General features: G+C 46.3%; 1 protein-coding gene and 1 non-coding gene across 3 annotated transcripts in view; one reads left to right on the forward strand and one right to left on the reverse strand.

The window, feature by feature from the left end:
• KLHL29 (kelch like family member 29) overlaps positions 1–22,853 on the forward strand; it is a 327,657-nt gene that overhangs the window by 64,726 nt on the left and 240,078 nt on the right. The window lies entirely within an intron of this gene.
• On the reverse strand, positions 5,420–5,526 carry LOC136165672 (U6 spliceosomal RNA). Its single transcript, XR_010662676.1, has one exon. It is a non-coding gene; the product is annotated as a U6 spliceosomal RNA (small nuclear RNA).

Below are 22,853 nucleotides of genomic sequence, written 5' to 3' on the forward strand. Positions count from 1 at the left end.
GACTCATAAACATCCTTGTGAGGTCAGGGGCAGGGTGTGCTCATGTGTGAGTGCGCCACCCATGGACTGTAGCCCACCAGGCTCCTCTGTCCATGGGATTTCCCATGCAATACTGGAGTGGGTTGCCATTTCCTTCTCCAGGGGATCTTCCCAACCCAGGGATCGAACCATTGCCTTGGCAGGCAGATTCTTTACCACTGAGCCACCAGGGAAGCCCCAGGAGCAGGTCACAGGGCCCAGATCTCCAGGGGGGATAGGTCCAGGCCTTGGGTGCACCCACTCCTAATCTCGCGCATCCATTGCTTCTTTCTTAACAGACAAAAATAAAGGGAAGGAACCTATTAAATCTGCACAACAGTCCCATGGAATTCAAGTGTTAACGTCCCCAGAAAGGTTAAGAGATGCTCCAGATTAAATCAAGCTGGGAAGCAGCATCCCTACCTCACAGAATTGCAGGGCACATTTGTTGTTTTTCATACTTGGTCTAGCACAGGACATCTGTGGTGTGAATAGGGGAATATGTGACTTTATTTTCCCAGTGAAAGCTGGCGCTCCCTTCGATTCGTGAACGTAGCCGACAAACCACAGTAGTATGTGGCTCTGTCACCCGTAGGAATCACAGATATTTTCCTTCTTGTTGCACATGTCTCGAAGTATCATTTATATTCACCACTACTTGGAAGTTACAGTAGTTTTAAACACGACTGTTAAGACTTCCCAGGCGGTCTAGTGGTTAAGACACCACGCTTTGCAGCGGTGGCGGGTGGCGTGTGTCCATCCCTGGTTCGGGAACTGAGATCCTACATACTGTGAAGCACAGTCAAAAAATCCAGTTAAAAAAAAATGACTCTAGACTTTATTATTCAATGCATTGATAGAGAAGGATATTTACTACATTAACATTTTGTTTTTAACATTTTGATAACTATGTTTAAATGTAACACGTTTCTTGAATCATCCTGTGCAATTTATTTTGTGTATTTAAAAGCATTATTCTGAAAAGGAGTCTATGGGTTTTTCACCAGGCTTCCAGAAGTGTCCATGGCACCTGGCTACCCTCTACTCACAGTACCCAGAAAAGCACTTTGGAAGGATTGAAGATGGGAAATTCAGGGGGGGTGCCTTACACACACACTATCCTTGATCCTCACTGACACAGGGGGGCTTTTGCCTGGAACCAGAGCCCCTGCCAGCTCCTGGCAGCCCAGTTCTCTGAGCATCTCCAGGAATGGAAACCACTCCTGACTCGCAGCAAAACACCGCTTCGTTTAAGCCAGAGAAACACGATTTATTACCAGCATGTTTTCAGTTCCAGGCGATGCCTTGAAAAGGTCAGCTTATATGAATATTTAGAAAAAGCAGATCATAAAATAAGAGAGACTTGGTATTTGGGGTTTTTTTTTCCTTTGATGAAGAAAATTCAGGCTTGCTCTTATCCTGGGCAATCTACTGTACTTGTTACTCGACCTACGTTTACTCTTTAAGGAGGAGGATGTCCTAGGACGGCATTAGGGGAAAAGATGTATGTCGTGGGAATTGTACAGCGTTTGAAACTGGGGCAGCAAGCCCTGAACATGGGACCTACTTGTTATTTACTGTCCGTGAAGACAGCAAATGAGGAGAACATGTCTGCTTTGAGGGGCCTGTTCAGTACCTAATTGTTTTGTATTTGTTTCAGCTGATGGCCACTCTTTTCATTAGGGGCTTTTAACCGGTGAGTCATCTTTTGCAAATACAAATTTGATGGGGCCAGTTCTTCTTTTAAAATCTCTTGGCTCCCCTTTGCCAGAGGAGAAAGTACAAAATCCTTAACCTCGAGGCCAGGCCTTTCAGGCACTGACTGCAGCTTTCTTATTAGCCTCATGCATGACTCTCCTCTCCCTTCCTCCCATCCCTTCCCCTCCCATCCTCTCCCATTCACACAGTGGTGATTTACTGGAGTATATTGTACAGTGAGCTTTGTAAAAAAGTAAGCTAGTATTTGTATTCTTTATTTCATGTAGTAACTTTTAAAAATAACTTTATTTTTATGCTTAGTAGGATGGATTTTCTTTAAACCCTCAGGCTTTCAATCGGCCTCTAAAATGTAGTCTTGATGTTTTGTATAACCTTGATAAACATTCTTTACAAAATTCTGGGTTTATTTTTGAAAACATGCAGACTATATATTTTAAAGCAGTTATTTGTTCAGCTTTTTCTGCTCCCTTTTCTAATTGTATCAGATAACTGAATAATGATTTACTTAATTCATTTGCACAATCTCTGATGATGGTTAGGAGGCTCAGCTCCTAGTGTCCTTGATTTTTGCTGTCCCTTGATTCTTGCTTTTTTCTAGTCTTCCCTCTTTCCCAGATCTCATTCACAGTGATTATGCTCTTCAGATTCCATACGAGCACTATTTCTTGGTTCCCTACTGCCCACCAGACTCTACGCTGAGTGCCAAGTATGGACTGTGGAAAAAACAGCCAGGCTGCCTCCCCCTTGACTTCTCATTCCATAGAGCCTGACACTTAAAAAGAACGAAGGCTTTTATGCAGAGTGTGACAACTCGTAGAAACAGAAGGTGGGGGCACGTTTATTTATTTTCTCATGTCCATCCCCCCACGTGCAATCAGTTTGTAGTCTCTGGAGAAAACTCCCTGTGAATTTAATAAGACCTCCCTTCGATGCCTCCAAAATAGACACGTCTCAAGTCTGGCCCCTTTTGGTAGTGTTTGCCTTTAGCCTCTTAAATAATCAGTAATAGCATTTTGTTTCACCTCTAAAATTAGACCACTTCTACAAAGTTTGGCCTTTTATGACTGACTTACAGCACTCTGTAAAAGGGTTAGCTAAATATATATTTTATAAATGCCATGTAATTCAGAGTTACAGTTCAGGTCTAAAACAAAGCTTATCAACTTAACCTATTTTAACTTAAAAGTGTTTGTAGCTTGGCTTGGTTTGGTTGGTTGTGAGCTGATCTACTATTATTCTCATCATTGTCACCATCACCAGTTTAATTCATTTGTTTTCAGTGAAGGCTTTTGTTAAAGTTAAATAAATAAATAGAAATCCAGTGAATGGAAGGTGTTTTTGGATATGAATTGTATTCATCTTTCTGCTCAAGAACTTCCTGGGAGGGCAGATAAGTTTGCCGTTTCATGAAGCATCCAGGGAGGAATGGTATTCCATTTTCCTTAATTCTACCATGACATAGTCAAGCATGTTCTTTAGCTCACTATTAGCCACTGTCATACACTGAACTGTGTCTCCCCAAAATTGATATGTCAAAGCCCTAACCCCAAGACCTCTGAATGTGTCTGTATTTGAAGACAGAGCTTTTAAAGATGCCATTAAAATTAAGTGAGGTCATATGGGTGGACCCTAATCCAATCTGACCGGTGTCCTTAGAAAAAGTGGAACTTTAGACTCACAAAGACACACCAGGGATGTGTGTGCACACAGAGGAAAGACTGTGAGTTCACAGCGAGAAGGCTGCCATCTGCAAGCCAGGACGAGCAGCCTCAGGAGAAACCCAAGCTGCCGCACCTTGACCTTGGACTTCCAGCCTCCAGAACAGTGAGAAAACAAATTTCTCCTGTTTGAGCCTCCCTATCTGCGGTATTTTATCTTGGCGACCCCAGCTGACTGAGACAGTCACCAAGCCTCTCTCGAAGGATCCCACTTCAGAGCAGAGTCCGGCGAGATGGCACAAGCCGGCATCCTCTCTGTCTTTGTCAGTGGGGAAGTCGAGGCAGAGGAGACTCCAGGCTCTTGATGCAGTGGGGCAGCGGCGGGGCTGAGGGGAGCCACCTCTGCTGGACCCCCAGCAGGGTCCTCACCCGGGGCCCAGTGCACCTAGAGCTGCGCCAGGGACCCGGGAGGATTCAGGGAGGAGGGCCTTCTAGAATCCTCGGAGCAGTGATCTGGGCTTCGCCCAGGAGTGTTCCTTCCCTTTCCGCTGGATCTTAACAAAACATCTGAGCACTGAATCTGAAAGTCTTTCTCTAGTAGAGCCACGTGGTGCCTGCGTCTAGCACCCACGAGTGAGGAGCCGGAAGCGTTCTCCCACGCCAGCTCTGCGGGTGGCTGGCTACTCGTGCTTGGGTGTAAATGCTCACGTTGCGTCTTCTGTTCCTGCCACATTGAACGCTTCAGCCTGGATGCAGCTTTATCTCTGCTTTGGGAATTTTCTCCATCTTATTTATGAGTATTAAAATTCTGGAGTCTTCCCCCACTGGGAGGGCAGCACCAGAAGAAGCCTGCATGGAGTCCAGGAACCTCGAGGCTGGCCGCTGGAGGCACCTCGGCTGGTGTGAAATGTGCTGACAGGGCCCAGCCGAGCCAGCGTTGGATGGAGGGAGGTGGGAGGCGGGAGGCACGGTCACTCTGGGTCATACAAGACACAGAAGAAGCAGGCCTGGGCGGGAGGGAGCTGGGCGGTGGCCATCAGCATCTCAGGTGTCGCGGGTGGTGCAGCTGGGATCCAGGGTGTTCTGAGGTTGTTCTGCCTTTCCTAGGTGTTTGCAAGACCCTCCTGTGTGCTTCATGCTGGGCATTCCTGACCCGGGGGTTGGAGCTGGGAGGGGTGGTGACAGAGATGGGAGAGGATAAAGAAGCCCTGCTCTGCGATGGTGCAGGGTAGAGAGGAAGGAAGGGCCCTCGTGCAAATACAGTGAGCAGTATAGGATGATGTTGGAGAAAAGGCTGAACTCAAAGTGAGCTCTGAACGAGAAATGGCCAGGTCTCTGGGGGCTGGAGTAGGGAAGGTAATCTTTTATTCTGTACGGAGGCTGCAGTCTCCTGGAGGCCTTGGCAACGAGGCAGGAGGAACTATACCAGGGCTGACCAGGTCTGTCCTTGGGTCTGTCATGTTACGGGTTTTGGGCTTCTGGGGTCCTTCCCCACCTAAGTCCCCACTGTGTATTTGAGACTTCTCATGGAATCTCCATGGTGTCCCTAAAGTTGCAGGGTGGGCCGGGGAGGCACTCTGAAATTCCCTCTTCCTTCTTTAGGGCTGTCACAGGCTTGTGACTGGGTCAGGCAGATATGGGATGGCCAGGGAGAGTTCCCCTGGCTCAGAAGCAGCCAGGAGCAGGGGCCCCCATCATCAGATCAAACATCCCTTCCTTACCTGTGGTGACCTGTTGGCTGGGAACCCAAAGAAAACTCAAGGATCCCCACTCCTGGGCAGAAGAGTAGGGGTCGGCCCGTCGGTAACAGCCCCCAGTATTCTCATGCAGGCCTGCAGCGGCCAGGACTGTCCTAGAGAGGGCTCATTTGAGCCACTCAGCAGACAGCAAGGCATCTATTAGAAACTCATTTATTCCTTGCCTGTTTACTCTTCACTTAGTGAATTTGTTTGGAATGTCTGCTTTCTGTTCGACACTAGTGCTCCAGACTAGAGCAGGGGATGGCAGCCTTTTCCTTTTTCTTTTAAAGTATGGAACACTTCACGTATCTGTATGTCATCCTTGTGCAGGGGCCATGCTAATCTACTCTGTATTGTTCCAGCTTTAGTATATGTGCTGCCAAAGTGAGCACAGGCTTTTTCTATAGATTAAATATTTAGGGGATTCCCAGGTGCCTCAGTGGTAAAGAATCCGCCTGCCAATTAAGAAAACTCAGGAGACGTGGGTTTGATCCCTGGGTTAGGAAGATCCTCTGGAGAAGGAAATAGCAACCCACTCAGTAATCTTGCCTGGGAAATCCCAGGGACAGAGAAGCCTGTCCTGGCTACAGTCCATGGAGTTGCAAAGAGTCAGACACGACTTAGAAACTAAACAATAACAGCAAAATTGCTTTAGTTTTGTGGGCCATGTTGTCTCTGTTGTTGTACTCACCTCTCATGCAGCAGAAGCAACCACAGACAATACACAAGTGCATGGGTATAGCTTTGTTCCAGTAAAACTTGATGGACAGGCACCAGCCTGGATTTGGCCCAGAGACCACAGTTAGCTGCCCATCCTGGACTGGAAACACAGAGGTAAACAAAAGTATATATGGGCTCTGTCTGTATGGAGCTTACACTCTAGGCAAGGAAGTCAGGAGTTAATCCTATAATTACAAGCATAAATTATATTTATGAACCCAGGTACTTGAAAGGAGAGAGACCCTCTCTATAAATAGGAGTGTGATACAGCCTCAGGTCAAGGCAGGCTTCCCTCGGGAGTTGATACTTGACTTGGGCTCTGAATCAGCATTAACAGGGGACGAGAGAGGAAACAGTGCACAGAATGGCCCTGTGGCAGGAGTACGGAATATTCTGGAAACTGAAACACGGCCAGTGTGCAGGAGCATACAAGAGGACCAGGAGCAGGGGGATAAGGCAGGATGGAAAGTGGTCACCAGTCCAGGCACAGCCTGGAGCGGGGAGGCTTAAAGCAGGGTAGGAAGAGGATCAGATGTGCATTTTGAGAAAAGTTCTCTCTGGCTGCATCCGAAAAAAGCAAGTGAGGACTGTTGCACGGAGGGAGGCGGCTATGGAGGTAAAGAGAAGTGGATGGAGATAAAGACTTCAGAAGCAGTGTTGATGGGGGGGCGATGGAGGGAGAGGCTCCTAGGTGTCAGGTTTGTACAGTCGATGGTTAGGGCTGCTGTCTGTCTACCAGAGCGCTTGGGAAGTCTCTGAAGCTTTGTCTTGTTTGGGTCAGAGGAAGAGGTGTGGCACGTTGAGTTGTCTTTGAGACATCAGATTAGAGGCAGAGGATAAGCAGTGAGATGGACAGATTTGGAATGCAGAGGAAAGGTAGGGGCTGAGATCATGTGTTTTCAGGAGCCATCAGCATATGGAAGGTAAGAAATGCCCTGAGCATGAATCATGTGGGGAAAGGAGTAGAGTTAAAAAAAAAAAAAAGGAAGAGAGCCTAGAGAAAACACTTAAGGAACTCTGATATTTAATAGCCAGAGAGAGAGAAGTGTTTCTGCAAAATAGAATGAAACAGCAACCAAGGGAATGGGGGGGAATGTATGAGATCGGGAAGGAAGTGTTTAAGCAAGGTTTGTGTTCAGCTTGTACACACAGACTGACCACTGATGCCCAGAGACTATTCTGACTGGTCAGTGCATCCACATGGCCAGTGCCCGTGCCATCCCAGTAGTTTATATCATGATTGTCATCCCTGCTTTTAAGGAATGATCATCAGTATGGAAATCTTCTGGGATGGCAAACAGGAGGAAAAGTAGAAACCTTCCATTGCATTCAGCACAAGTAGTATATATAGATGGGGGCTTCCCTGATGGCTCTAGGAAAGAAGCCACCTGCCAGTGCAGGAGACAGAAGAGACACAGGTTCCATCCCTGGGTGAAGGAAGATCCTCTGCAGGAGGGTATGGCAACCCACTCTGGTATTCATGCCTGGAGAAGCCCATGGACAGAGGAGCCTGGCGGGCCGTGGCCCATAGGTTTGCAAAAAACAGATACAATTGAAGTGACTCAGCACGCAAGTACCTATCGTTGGTGACCTTAGCAGGAGAACTTGAGGGGCAGTGATGGGCTGAGGAGTGAGCTGAAAGAAGGAATGGGAGGTGAGTTACTAGACAGGAAGCCCAGGAAACCCCTGAAGAATTTTCACTGGGATGCAAAGAAGCTGAGCAGGACAGGTAAAGGAGAATCCAGAAGGGGATGGAGGTGGGAAGCTGAATTATTTTTTATAAGATGTTAAATGATGAGACGGACTTATTGGTTCAACACACCTTCTGTGTACTAAGTCACTAACCAAACTTGTATCTATCTTATTTGTTGATTCATTGTTTGATCCAACATTCTCATCTCATCCTTGGAGATATTTACTATGTCACAAGCACCAAATTCATTTTATTTCCTTCTTTGCTTTTCCACAGGCATTTGTTGAGCACTTACTATCTGTCAAGTGCAGGACAAGGTCTACTGATAGACAGATGAGTAAGTTAGAGTCTGTTGTTCAAGGGACTTATAGTTTTGTGCAGCCTCTAAAGGGTTTTCAATGAGAGGAAACCAGATTTGGGTCTCAGGAAGATCATTTGCGGGACAGACAAGAGCAAGCAATAAGCGCTAACATTTATTAAGAACCTACTGTGTGTCAGTAGGCTTCTGAGTACTTTCTTGAATACTTCGTTTAATCTCCCAGCAGGCCTATGGGTAAGTGTTTATGTTCCCATTATACAGCTGAGCAGACTGAGGCAGAAGGTCGAAACACTGATGAATGGGGAGGCAGTCCTTGACTGAGACTGAGCTTGTGCACAAGCCTGAGATAGCCTGTGGTTTTTCCCACCTCCCACTTTGGGTCTGGGCTCTCGGACCAGGTTGGAGCGTCCACAGGGTCTCAGTTCAAAATTCGTATGTTCCAGCTCTCCCTGCAACTGCTCCCAAAGTTCCACGCCTGAAGCTTTGAGGAGTGTGGAATCAAAGTAGCCAGTTTAATTATTCCTGAATAGGAGTTCTCATGGAGCTGTTAATTTTTTAGCGACTTTGTGGCTGAAATGCCCCCATGGAAAGAGAAACACTTGTTTCTGGGAAGTCGTATTCACTCTTTGCTGCCTGAGACCTCTAAGTGGACCCCACTGACCTCATGTAGCTTCCCTATTAGGACATCCCGCCTCACTAGCAAATGCACCTTTTCTCCTCTATTTTTGCTGGAGGTAAGGACGGGGAAAGTGAATTTGCATGACATAAAATTTAAAGTACGCCTCAGGACCCAAAGCCACATCATTAGCCAGCACAGATCTTGCTTTCCTGGGTTTTAATTACAGTTGACTCCTCCTCCCATTATCTGGGCTTCCCTGGTGGCTCAGACTGTAAAGCGTCTGCCTGCAATGTGGGAGACCCGGGTCCGATTGCTGGGTCAGAAAGATCCCCTGGAGAAGGAAATGGCAACCCACTCCGGTCCTCTTGCCTGGAAAACGCCATGAATGGAGAAGCCTGGTAGTCTACCATCCATGGGGTCACAAAGAGTCAGACACGACTGAGTGACTTCACTTTCCTTTCCTTTCCTTTTCCTCCTCCCATTAGGAGGGATGATCTAAGGTAGCAGCCCCTGGCCCAGGACTGACAGAGAGAAAGAGCTGGAGGCTGGGTTTGCCAGCCAGGGGGGAGGGAGTGCTCCCCAGACAGAGGTGGGACCAGAGCACTCCCACCTGGCACCTTTCAGCAGGGCTTTTCCCATCTGGAAAGAAGCCTGGAGATGGATTTTCATGTTTACATACACTTTTCAATAAAAAGTGTCTTCATTTTTTTAAAGCAATGGCAGTGTTCTGGCAGGGCTGAAGAAAAGCAAACTAGTCTGAGATCCAGAAGGAATACCCGCCAGAAGAGTAGGCAGGGTTCAATGTGGAGAAATAACCTGCTACCGTGGGATTCTTGAGGTTGGCTCTGACCAGTAAGTTCACAGCCCCAAATTATCCCCAGCTGACAGATGCAAAGCCTAGGCCGTCCGCTGTCACATGGCGTGTTCATGCGAGAAGCCATGTTCTCCTCCTGCACTGTTGGAGGGAATGTTAAACTGGCTCAACCACTATGGAAAACAGTATGGAGGTTCCTTAAAAAGCTAAAAATACAGCCACATATGATCCAACAATCCTACCCCTGGGCATGTATCTAGAAAAAACAAAAACTCTAATTTGAAAAGCTACATGTACCCCAATGTTCAAAGCAGCATTATTTATAACAGCCAAGACTTGGAAGCAACCTAAGTATCCATCAACGGATGAATGGATAAAGAAAATGTGGTGTGTGTGTGTGTATATATATATATATGTGTGTGGGTGTATGTGTGTGTGGGTGTGAGTGTGGATCTATATGTATATATGTGTGTGTGTGGACATGTATATTCCATTACACATATTGGACTACTATACAGCCATAAAAAAGAATGAAATTTTGCCATTTGCAGCAACATGGATAGACCTAGAGATATCATACTGAGTAAAGAAAGTCAGACAGAGAAAGGCAAATGTTTATGGTATCACTTATATGTGGAATCTAAAAAATACTGCTATTTACAAAACAGAAACAGATTCATAGATATAGAAAACAAACTTATGATTACCAAAGGAGAGGAAGAAGAGGGATAAATTAAGAGCATATGAACAGAATATACACTATTATTAGTGTGTATATTTTTATATATATTTATTTACATATAAATATGTAAATATTTATATTTACATATAAAATAGATAAGAAACAAGGATTTACTGCATAGCACAGGGAACTGTATTCAGCCTCTTATAAAAACCTATAATGAAAAATCTGAAAATATATATATATTACTGAATCATTTTATTGTACACCTGATACTAACACAATATTATGAATCAACTAACTTCAGTTTTTGAAAAGCCATGTTCTTATTTTCAGGCTTCCTTCTACATGTCACTTCTTCCTTTAAGGATTCTGTGGTAGGAGAGAAAATTCTCTAGGCTTCAGATTTCCCACCCAATGAAAATGTTGTTGCAGTAAAGACCTGCTCATGTCTCTAAGTGGGTTTGGGTTGTAGAGTAAACCAAGGCTTTGCCAGTAGGACCACTGTACACATATGGTGCTAAGGAAACTAACTTTGCACACAAATGTAACACAGTTCCCCACATTCCCAAATAAAAGGGCTCCAAAAAAAATTTTTAGTTGACCTGAATACATGGATATTTTTGGAATACAGTATAAATGAAACAACAAACTGTTTACTTATAATATGTAATTAATTACTTTAGTTACACATCTTTAAAATCACAAAATAAGTAAACTGTTAATTTTTAAATACTACTTTCTCCCACTTTTATTAGATGAGTCATCCTCCAAACCTGTCAGGTGCAGTTTCCACTGCAAAGTGTCTTTTGTTCCCAGTGTATTTTTTTTATCCCTAGCCTAGAGCAGCTTTTCAAGTCCTCTGACAGTTTTCCAGAGCTCATGAGCCTCACTTCCGTCTACATTTTCAGACAGCACTTTTAGAATCAGTGGATTATGCCTTCCTTCAAAATTTTATCCAAGTCACAGATCCCAGTTCCCATAAGTTGAGGCAGTTTGCTTTTTCCTTTTTCATTTGCCTTTTAGGTGACTATTCTTGATCTCTTGAAGCAATTAACCATTGTTGGGTTTCTGTTTAAAGTGACTTTTAAAAGTCTTGTTTACAACAACATCCAAACACTAAAATTATGAAGTCATAATCCCAAGAATAATTACCACATCTGTGTTAACTAAATCAGGTGGGAGAGTACATCTGAGAGATGAGATTTTTACTGATACAGACTCCATCAAACTGTATATTGGATATATTGAATTTAATGTATTTAATACATATATTGAATTAATTAAATTCAGTAATATATTGAATTTAGAATATTTTAATTTAATATATAATACCCTTTTATTGAAGTACAGTTGATTTACAATGTGTTCATTTCTGCTGTACAACATGATTGTACATATATGCATATTATTTTTATACTCTTTTCCATTATGACTTACCCTTTTTTCTGAGGGATAATGGGAGATTCAAGGGAAAGGCAGTCATATATTTGGGTGTAAGCAAAAAGTTTTAACTTCTAAATTCTCCTCTAACATCCATCAGCTTATTACATTGCACACTGGAGTGTTTCTTTACTGGCTGTTCAGTAGTTAATGTCTGTCCATACAGGTGGACACGTGCAATGAATCCAGAGCACAAAAAGTGGTGCTGAGTCCACTGGGCCCCGCCAAGAATGCTGGCCACCATCTTTCCCCACTTCCTAAACACTGGGAACTGCAAGCCCATTCTGGCCACCTTTCTGCCGACCTGCCGCTGGGCTTTTGTGTGGTTTAATGAACATAGAGTCATTTGGAAATATGCACTGTGTTCCACAAAAGGAAACAGTAATATAATCAGAAATCATTATATTCCAGCACTTCAGCACTATTGCTATTAATGTCCATTATCAGTGTATTACCTGAAATGTGTTTAACAGTCACAGGCACTAATCAAGTTGCCTGTCCTAGAGAATGTATATTCTCTCTGTCTGGATCACACTATGTATTGTGCTGTGACTGTTTTAAACTTTTTTTTTTTCACATAATTGGAACCTGCTACTTCATATTCTGAAAAGTAATGTAGTGGGTGAAGCTCTGAGAGGTTCAAAGCCTAGGCTTCCATCAGGGAAATAATACAATTTCCATGCAGAATGATTATAATATTATTCAGTGATTACAAGAAAGTGGGGGGGGGGGTCTGTTTTTGTTAGACTTTTGAAAGTGGCAAATTGAATTCCATCCAAGTAATCAGAGGTTATGAGTTTCCAGCACAGTATGTTTGCACATGTTGGAGGCTTATTTTCCTGGAGTCCTCCCTAGCCTGCTGCCCTCTGAGCCTTTGCTGGCCTCGAGGGACAGACCTGAAGTGCCTGGGAGTGAATTCGCTGACGAGAGCTCTCAGCCGATGAGAACTGGGAGTTGGCAGCAGAAGTGCCAGCTTCCTCATACTGCAGGTGGGGTAACTCTGAGACGTGTCCTTCTCCTTCCTCCCAGGGGTCCCCGGGGACACTGGTCCAGGTGCCCCCAGTGGCATCCTGCTTATCTAGGGCAACTTCTGTTCGCTTCCCTCACTTACCTGTTTCAGTTCCCCACTCACCGGCCTGAACTTTCTGGCCTCACTCTCCAAGTAAACCACTCGCCTCAAAGCCTTGTCTTGGTTCTATTCCCCTAGAGAGGTACACCTAGGCCCCCTAACCCTCCCCCTTCCCGTTTGGAGAGCACCCTCTCGATCTTCCCCAGTGACTCAGCGGTAAAGAATCTGCCTGCCAAAGCAGGAGACCCAGGTTCGATCCCTGGGTTGGGAAAATCCCCTAGAGAAGGAAACGGCAACCCACTCCAGTATTCTTGCCTGAAAAATGCCATGGACAGAGGAGCCTGGCAGACTGCAGTCAATGGGGGTCACACCGAGTCAGACACGACTGTGTGACTGAGCACACAGATGCCTCGCTGGATCCCTCTGTCCTTTAAGCTGGCAGCACCCAGACATCTTCATGTTTCAAAGCATCATCCTCCTGAAAAGTGAAAATTCTGAACTTTTTTCCTTTTAATCAGGAAAGTGATGGATATAATTTATTTCTCCCTCTTCTCTTAATTATTATTACCCCATTCAAGTGAGACAAGATGATTTCATCCAAGTTGTATTTTAAATGCCCATAATCGATGCCCTCATTCTGAGCATGAATCTATGTGCTCTTAGATAATTTATGTATAATTTTAATAGATTTGTCAACGGCAGCCCTTCCTCGTCTAAACAGGCTGCTTGCAGACAGATCACTTAATTTGCTCCTCGATGCTATTTTTCATACATGGTTGCTGCGCAGCCGACAGATAGCAGATGATCCCATTACAAACACATTTGACAGGGCATGGGCTGTGGGGGTGAGCAAACTCAAGGTCTCCTATGGTGGCGAGCAATGTGTGTCTCCCTCTCACTCAGAAGGGGAAGCCCCAGGGCCCAAGGCAAGGTGCTGGGGCTGCGATCACCCACAGCCCTCAGGAGCTGATGAGCTTTCCCGCTTACTTGCCCTAAGAGAGCTTGATGGTGCCCAGCACATTCCCTACCCTGGAGATCACCTGTTGACAGTTCCTGCTTCCTGCCTCTCTCTGTGTGGGGGTGCCCAGTCCATTCATGGGGCAGGCTGGAAGTCTTCGGGGATTGATGTCTCAAAAGCACGTGTCAATATTACTCAGCTATTAAAAAGAATGCATTTGAATCAGTTCTAATGAGGCGGATGAAACTGGAGCCTATTATACAAGGTGAAGTAAGTCAGAAAGAAAAACACCAATACAGTATATTAATGCATATATATGGAATTTAGAAAGATGGTAGCAGTGACCCTATATGTGAGAGAACAAAAGAGACACAGATATAAAGAACAGACTTTTGGACTCTGTGGGAGATGGCGAGGGTGGGATGATTTGAGAGAATAGCATTGAAATATGTCTATTACCATATGTGGAATAAATCACCAGTCCAGGTTTGATGCATGAAACAGGGCACTCAAAGCCAGTGCGCTGGGACAACCCTGAGGGATGGGATGGGGAGGGAGGTGGGAGGAGGGTCCAGGATGGGGGACACATGTGCACCTGTGGCTGATTCATGTTGATGTATGGCAAAAACCACCGCAATATTGTAAAGTAACTAGCCTCCAATTAAAATTAATTAATTAATTTTTTTTTTAAAAAGCACTTGTCAGCCAATGAGAGGTGGGAGATGATGAATAAACACAGCTTCCTCCTTTGTCTCTTCGGAGGACAACTTTAAGATGGGTTCTCCCCAGCCTCTTGGAGCATCCACAGCAGGAATGAGCCCCAACTGCCCAGGCAGAACCCACTGGTTGATGCTTCCTCAACTGACTTTTCCCCATCTCCTACCTCACATCCCTACTTCCTTGTGGTGATTCCTTGGATCAACTCAAAAAAAAAACCTACTTGCATCCAAATTGCTGTTTCAAGGGCCTCTTTGGGGGGGAACTCAAACTAAGATGCTTGTCCTTCTGAGGTCTTCAGGTTGATCTTTTAGGTGTGCTTATCCTCCAGGACCTAGATTAGGGCTTGGCAGGGAGCTTCCTGTACCCCGGGAATTCTCCCTCCTCTGACCCCCTTCAGCCCCACCAGCAGAGTTAACTTAGCCCTCGCCGTCTGCAGCCCCGGGAACTCCCCTGTTTCTGCCCGTGGGTGAGTGATGGAGTAGACACCGAGTCTGCCAGCTCCTTGCTGACCTGAGCGTCTGTCTGAGAGGTGATGGTGCTCCAACCACATCCTCAGTCAGGAGTGAAGACCAGAGATGCCCAGTAGGGCAAAAGATGGGGTAGCCATACAATGCTGAGAGTGTACCTTTCAGGAGAAAAAAAAGTACAGAAACCCTTCCTTCCAAAGACTGATGTGAGCCCTAATGGATTATTTGCACCATTTCTGTCTGCTGGGGTAATTGCAAAGGCGAGTGCATTGTGTTCCAAGTGTTCCCTAGACGCAGTAATCCTTGCCATGCCAGCTTGTGACAGAGAGAACCACATCAATTTCTAAATTTTCTCAATGGAGTGAGATGTGTGTAATGTGGAATAAAATATAAACAAGTTTTAAGAAGCATCTATGTGTTTCTTTTTATCAACCTTTAGAAGCATTAAAGCCAACCACAATTTCCTATGAATTCTAGATGATATGTAGTATTTTTATTTGCTACTTCATTGCTAAATGTTTCATATAAAACTGAAGAGGGGAAAAAAAAAATACACAGTCCCACATACAAAAGAAGCAGCAGATGGCTAAATGTGACCGTGGGAGAAAAGCAGTGAATGGAGTGGGTTCAGAACAGAGGCTCCCCCGTTGGGTACAGGCCGGAGATGGGGTGGAGGGAAACTCAGGTATAAGGTTACCTGTGCTCATTAGCCATTTGCTTCCACTGTGTTTTAAGTAGCCCATTAGTATTCAGAAGAATCTACAGGTATCTTTGTTACGTTTGTTTTTTTTAATCTTTTAAATGTACATATAAATGAGTATGTATTATTTATAGATGTCTTTGGATTTAGAAACATCAAGCTTGAAAAATAATGCAGCAGGGACTGTCTGATTTACTGCTCGCTGGAAAGCGAGGACAGGGGCGGGGGGACTTTCTGCAGGAAGGAAGACTGGGTTGGGATCAGTTGTTTAACCTTTCTAGGGGACTTTCCTGGAAGCTTCAGTTACAGTTAAACTGTGGAGAGATGACTGGGTGGGGAAAAGAGAGCAGCGGCCAGGGAGTTTACAAGCCAACGTTGTTGTCCCAGCTCTCCTGCTAATCAGCTGTGTAACCTTTAGCTTGTCACACACCAGCTCTTACCTTTGGTTTCCTGCCCGTATCTGGACATCAAGCCATGCCAGGCTGTGGCCCAGTGATTTGGTGCGTTTGTATCGATGGCTGTGGGCTCTGGCCGGACTCATCGATTGCTGGGTTCATTTGCACAAGTGCCATGAGTTTGGTAAGCCGTGGTTCCTTGTTTTTTCAGATGGAACATGAAGCTCTGGTGCGATCAAGCCTCTTGCATGCACACTTTGGTAGAGACCAGGAAAACAGAATTAGCTTCTAATTCTATTTTCAGTTCCTAGGCTGTTTCTATATTGGCCAAGAAAAGCAGAGAACTTACAGAAATTCCTGGTAATGACTGCTTTCTGCCTGGGTATGGAGAAACTTGCCTGTCTGTGGTTTATTTTTAAATGGATAACTCATCATATCTGGATAAAAAGTACTGTAATCTCTGAAGACTTTTCTTTCACATTTTTTTTTCCTCTCTGAGAGTAGAGAAACAAGGCTCAGGTCTACTCAAAATCATTTTCTGCTGGGTGAGGAAGTGACGCCTCTCAGATCCACTTGGGGCTGGGAAGGGGTTTTCAGCCGCTGGCCCTATGACTTTGGATTCAGAGAAGAGGTGGAACAAGCAGCTGTTGAAGTCATGAAGGCATCTGTCCTCAGGCCTGACGTCTAGTAGTTGCTAGGGAGGAAGATGAGGGGCTGGTAAGGGCTGAAAGTGTCCTCCTAGGAGAAATTCAGGGAGATGCAGTGAAGGAAGCGGGAAGTGCTAGCTGACCAGCTTTAGATACACCCAGGAAAACTACATACGTGGTCAGCCCATTGATCCTCTAGCTCCCGAGGAAGATCCCTCCCCACCCATTTGTCCTCTGCGTGCTCCCCTCCGTGGAGAGGTGTTGGGAAAAAATGCACCACCTCCCCCTGGGTGAGGTAGGGATTCCAGCAATACCTATTCTGTGCTTCAGTTGGCAGGCATGGTAATAGCAATGTTAGAGCCACCAGTTAATCTGTGCCATGGGCTATGCCAAGTGCCTTTCTTACACCCAAATATTTAACTCTCAGAACAACCAAGGATGTTCAATAATGTCATCTCTTTTGGACAGGGAGGAGATTGGGTCAGAGGGTGGGAGTGGGGTGGAGAGTCTACCATTTAGACCCAGGTCTCTCAGACTATAAATATCCCATGCTCTCGACCACCCCACAGGCTGAGCCAACCCTGAACCAGGAGTGTCAGGGTCTAAGATGAAAATCCAAGGTTGTGCCGTGTAGACCATGAGTGAGGCTCCAGGGTTTGGTCTCAGGAGAAGGGGCTTCAGAACCTCTCTGCAACTCCACCAGGACACCAAAACCCACCGAACCTGAAAGCTCACCTTGTCTTACTCTGTGAAGCTGCTTTTCCCCATCCCTTCTCTCTAAGGCTGTCAAGAGGCCAAGACCCAAAGGGTCAGCGGATGCTGAGTGACCTCGACCCCGGCAGCCGTGTTGTTGGCCAGGACAGGCTCAGTTCAGACCCTGGCAGTGAGCAATCGCTGGACCCAAGAATTTCCTTCGTAGTTGTGTCTCCTATCCTCCTGGCTGTCTCCATCCCGTGACATGTACAGCTGTGGGCCTGATAGAGGGCTGATGTGGTGGCTACCTTGAACACATGTCAAAGGCTCCCTTGAAGCATTGAAGCAGACAGCCCCAGAGTCTGCCACCATAAAAGGGACAAGCCTCAGAGATGAAACTGTAACAGAGAAGGTGGGAAGGAAGGGGGAAATCCCAGTCTGTCTGGGCTCTACTGTGGGTCCAGACTTGAGGTGGGCTCTTGTTTGGGTATGAATTCCGATGTGGTTGATGCTAAGATGCGGGTCACCCCACATAGCCAGGATGGACCCTCCTGGAGAACAGCTGGGGGGGTGGCCAGCTTATCAGGTTGAATGCTACTTCCTCTTTCCCCTGCTCTCAACCCACTCCTGGCCTATGATTCTGTTTTACTCCCCAAGACTCGAGATAAATCTTGTTCAAATGTTACAGCCTGGCCCCGGAGTGCAAGGGGAACCAAGGGAAAAGCCTTCTTCACATTTGAGTCAGAGTTCTCAGATGGGCAGAGTGGTCATGCTGGTGGAGCCTCCACAGATGACCCACCCCATCTCAGCTCCAGGAAGGAGGGGAGCACCCATTCGCACCACGATCCAGCTCGGCAACACCAGCAGCTGGCCTTCCTGTCTCTGAATCAGGATGCCAGCCCCTGCCCTGCCTCCCGTGGGGTCTGTGTGGCCGTCTAATGAGGGAGAGAAGATGCAGAAAACACTCCACTGAGCCCATGGCACCAGGCAAATGTGAAGCGTCATCATGAAATGCTTCAATTTATGGGTCTGAAGGAGAAGCAACATCTGGGAAGGAATTATTGCAATTTAAAGGAAGGATGCAGGCCTGGTTTATAAGAGCAAAATCTGGAAGCCACGTCTGATTTTTTTTCTCAGACTGGTTTGTATTCCAATCATGAAGCTGTGGTGTGAACGTCCAGATGTTCGAAGTGAAATTGTAGAAAATGAGTCGAGTCTTGGAGGCATTCTCCCTCCTTCAGCAGAGCCTTACTGAGCATCTACTACGTGCCAGGTGCCACACGTTCTGGCCGCAGCTTCCCGCTGCTGCGGGTGAGTCAGTGGAACAGGTTTGCTGGCGCCTCTGCCCTTGTCTCCAGCTTGCAGCCCTCCAGAAATGCACGGTCATCCTGGTCCTGGATCCAGGGACAGGAAAACCTCTATTAACTTGTCAGGGGCTCTGAGTGGTAGGGCTGACTTAGGGAGTCCTAGTTAATTGAAGCGGGTCGGCCACGCAATGAGAAAGTAGTTTGTGTGGAGCAGTTGATTTGCAACTTTCTTTTACTGAAACGCTACAGTTTGGGTTTCTGGCAGAGCCCTGTTGTGGCAAGACTTCAGACCCAGTCAGTGCCTGGGCACCCCATTGTCCCCATCCCCCATTCTCCTTGCCCAAACCAGCCAAGCAGGACAGAAGAGGGGCTGTTGAGAAGCCTCCACTGGTAACACCGAGTTCTTATCTGACATTCCCAGTAATTCATCCCAGGAGGGTCTGTTCTCCAGAGAGTGCAGAAGACCTACTGGAGAGTTTTCAGGAGAAGGGGTGACTGAAGGCAGGAGGAGGAGGGCCAGGAAGGGGGAGCAGGTGTGGGTCTGGTCACAGTGGTGGACGAGAGCTATTGCCGTCGAGGACACGAGGCCGGACACGGCAGGACACTGGGAAGAGTCCAGACTGGCCTGGGTTCTCCAGGACCCCTGCCATGGAGGGCCGCTGACCAGGGAGGAGTGTGACCTGTTCGGGGTTGAGCACAGTCCCTCTGGCAGTAACGGAGCCGTGTCGCAGGGGGTTTGGTGGGGGGGGTGGGGATTGCTGTTGCTATGATCCGGGTGTGAGAAGGGGAGGCCTCACCCCAGGGAGCCGTGATGGAGACTGGAGAGGACTGTTCTGAGCAGTGACGGGGCAGGTGGCGGTGCTGGGCCCTAGATGAGGGTCTGGCAGTAGCGGGTATGGGGGACGGTGCAGTATCAGGTGGGCTGGTTGGGGGGCGGGATTGACCGCTGCAGCAGAAGCTGCAAGAAAACCTCAGTGCAGTGGTTGTGAGCCAGCAAACTCCACCCTGCCCAACAGCATCCGCCTCCTTAGAGTGGAATTTCTCTCATAGGAAAGAATTTAAATTTCCTCTTTGGGCTGGGGGAGGGTGACAATGAAAAAGGCTGAGAAACTCTGAGTTAATAGTAACAAGAATCCAGGTGACCTACCTTCCTACTGACTGGGGTTGGGGGCAGGGGGATGCATCTGTGATCACTCTGCTCTGTGCAGGGTGAGGGGGGTCACTTGGGAACCTGAGCACCTCGGAGCACCTGAGGTTGGCCCACAGGCTGGCAATGCGGGTCGGGGGAGAGGTCAGTCCAGTTGTGGGTTGGTTTGGGCTCACCAGGACCAGATTGGAATGTGACGTCCATAATACCTGTGCTTTTATTCAGCCCAGGGTGGTGACTTCAGAGAAAACACAAAACAGCTCTAGGCTCCTCATTGATTGGGGTCCCAGGAACAAGTGAGCTGAAATTCAAAACAAAGATGTGGGTTGGGAGGACAAACCTAGAGCTCCAGTTCTAGCTCCCTTCCACTTGCTATGTGACTATAGAGGATTCTTATTTTCCATGACCCTCAGTTTCCTCATCTATAAAATGGGAATACTAATAGTAACGTATTCATAAGCTTGTTAAAATGTACACAAACTGTGAATAGCTAGACATTGTAAACATCAAATGTTATGAAAATATTGTTATTATCCTCCAGTGAGGAGTCATGGCCTCTGAATATCCTGTCTTTCTTTGAAGAACACGTGCCCACAGAATAACTCACCAGGCAATGCATCCCCGTCTTGGAGAATATGTAATGGGTCTCATCAGTGGCCAATTCTGGCTTCTTAATGGAAACAAAAGCCTCCACATTGTGCTGCATCTTTGCATCTTAATTCTCTCCTTGAAAAAGCAGTGCCTTCCAGACCCCTCAGTCCATGAACTGTCGAGAACCTGATAGATAAACACTCAAAGAGTGTTTATTTGGGGATTGGCAACACGCCTGCAAGCTTTGGTGAACCATGGTTGATATTATTAATGGATGGCCTGTTTCTCTCTCTTCTCAAATGAAGGAGAATGTGAATGAGTGTTTCCCTTGCAGGATACATTCAGAGCAGCCATCCAAGCCTGTGCCGGGGTGCCCGAGGGTCCTTCTCCAGGACTGATGGGAAGGTGGATGTGGGAGCTAGTTTTCTTGCTCTGGTTTACAGCCTCCAGTTACTTTGCTCTTTTCCTTCCAAGGAAGAATCCTCGTTTCCCAGTTGGCTGAGGGGTGGTGAGCTGCCCAGTTGCTGGAGTCGTAATTGGGTAGCGTGGTCAAGACCCAGGCAGAGCTGCTCTCTGATCCTGCATCAGATGGGAGCCTCCCTAATTGGTTTCTCCTCTCTTAAGGCAGCTTCTCTCCAAAAAAAAAATTGGTATCTTTTATAGGGAAGTAAAAATGAAATCCTGGGGCCTTTGTTTATTATTCTCTTGGCTATCAATTTGGTTCATGTCAGGAACCATCTTTATTTATAGACTTAGAGTTAGAATGGGTCTCAAAAATATCTCTGAGTTTAATTTTGAGGATCTCCCAGCGTTTAGACAGTTATGTAACCCAAATAGCCCATCCATGGGTCTTGGTTTTATATTGGCCTTTATGCTCTGTCAAACTCAATTAGCATCTCGTAAGAGCCTTGAGAAGGTAAAGGACTTAAGACCACTTTCACAGACATTGACTTATTACTTATTTTTTAAAACTTGAGTTTTAAAAAGTCCCTCATCCTTTGACTTTTTAAATTTTCTTTTCCATAGGCCTGGAAGCTGTTCTTTGAGGATGAGTTTAGTGAGAGAGAAAATGTTGGCTTGACCAGAGAGGTCAGAAGTCAAGTCCAGAGGTTGAACTTTCATCTCCCTCGGGGATGAAAATTCATACCTACTCCCCTGGAATTCCTGGTTTCTTTCCTGAGATTCATTTTCCCAGGCCATGATCTTTGGAAACTGAAGATTTTGCGGTGTTATCTTGGGAATTAAATTGTTACTAGAAATCGGTTTCTAGTCATTTATTTTAAAATCATTTTAAGTACCATGCATCTCATTACAGTAGAATATGTTTAGGTAGATGAATAGAACTTACAGGCTTTCTAGTAAGAAAACATAGTGAATAATGAAGGGTCTATACATGCCCCCATGTGATGGGTGCTGTGGGCCAGAGATTCAGACATTAAGATAATGTTTGTGCTCAGGATGCAAGGATTAGTGGTTGGGTGGGAGAAAGAAGGATAAGAAGAGGAAAGAGACGAAATTACTGAGACATCAACTAATGCTAAATATGAGCTGAGAACAGCTAGAAAACTCTCAAAGGAGGCGCCTCTGGTTGGGGTGGGCAGAGATGTCATGACGGAGGTGTGACTTGCCCCGGGATTGTGAGCAGGTGATGGCAATAGCGAGATGCTGATGCTTTTGCTGTGGATGATAATTATGTACCAGTTTCTCTAATGCATTAATAAAGAGAAACGAGAGTTCATAGAAATTAAATAATTTAGCCGGTGTCACAAAACTAAGGGCCACGTTAGAATTCTAATTCAGATGTCTGATTTCCACAGTCCTGCTTCTAACCATCTCTGAGAATGTATTCATTAGGGTCTTGACAGGAAACAGACACATCCAAATGTGTAATCTGAAGAGAGTTCAATGAAAGGGCTATTCACAAAGGTGTAAACACAGTAGGAAGAGAGCATACAACAGGGCAATACCCCAGGGCTCATAATCAGGGCAAGGGGAGGGAGCTGTTACTGGAAGGCAGAGAGAGAGCTGTGTCCTCCTCAACACCAGTCACCAGCCATGACGTTCAGCAGAAGGTCATCTCATGAAGACTCTGCAAGGAAGAAGGAGAGGGGGAAATTAAAAAAAAAAAAATTAAAAAAAAAGAAGGAGAGAGGGGAAATAAACACCCAGCCCCACCCCAATCCAGGGTCTCCTGCTGGTGTCTGCATTGTCTGAACATAACTGGAAGTCCCAGGGTCTCAGAGTTGGAGTGATGCTCTCCCTGCTGACTGGGTGAGCCTCCCAGGACACAGAAATGGATGGAGAGCTGATCTGGAGGAGCGAACAGAAGATCCCCAGCACAGCCTGTGATGTCTCACCCGTCAGCTCGCGTTAGGGTCTTTTCATAAGCACATTAGGGAGCAGTCCCAGAGAACTCCGCTTTGCATGTGGTTTATTTTTGTTCAGAACTTTGTTTCAGTTATCTCCTCTAGAAGTTGACCTCCGGGGACCACAAAGGAGGAAAGACGAGGCTATTGTCATCAGATCAGTGTAGACAGCCCTGCTGGCTCGCCCCCTGAGCTGCCCCTCCGGGCTCCTGTCTCGGCTGCCGTATCCGTCTGGCACAACCCAGAGAGTCGAACCATCTGAGATGGAGAGAAGGGAAGCCACTTAACCTGACATTGGCAACCAAGAGTTTGTCTCGAGAGTGAGAGCTCTTTCTAAAACCTGGTGGCCAGGGTCTTGGGCTCTCAGTG

The sequence above is a fragment of the Muntiacus reevesi genome, chromosome 3 (assembly GCF_963930625.1).
Source record: "Muntiacus reevesi chromosome 3, mMunRee1.1, whole genome shotgun sequence".
NCBI classification, from domain to species: Eukaryota; Metazoa; Chordata; class Mammalia; order Artiodactyla; family Cervidae; genus Muntiacus; species Muntiacus reevesi.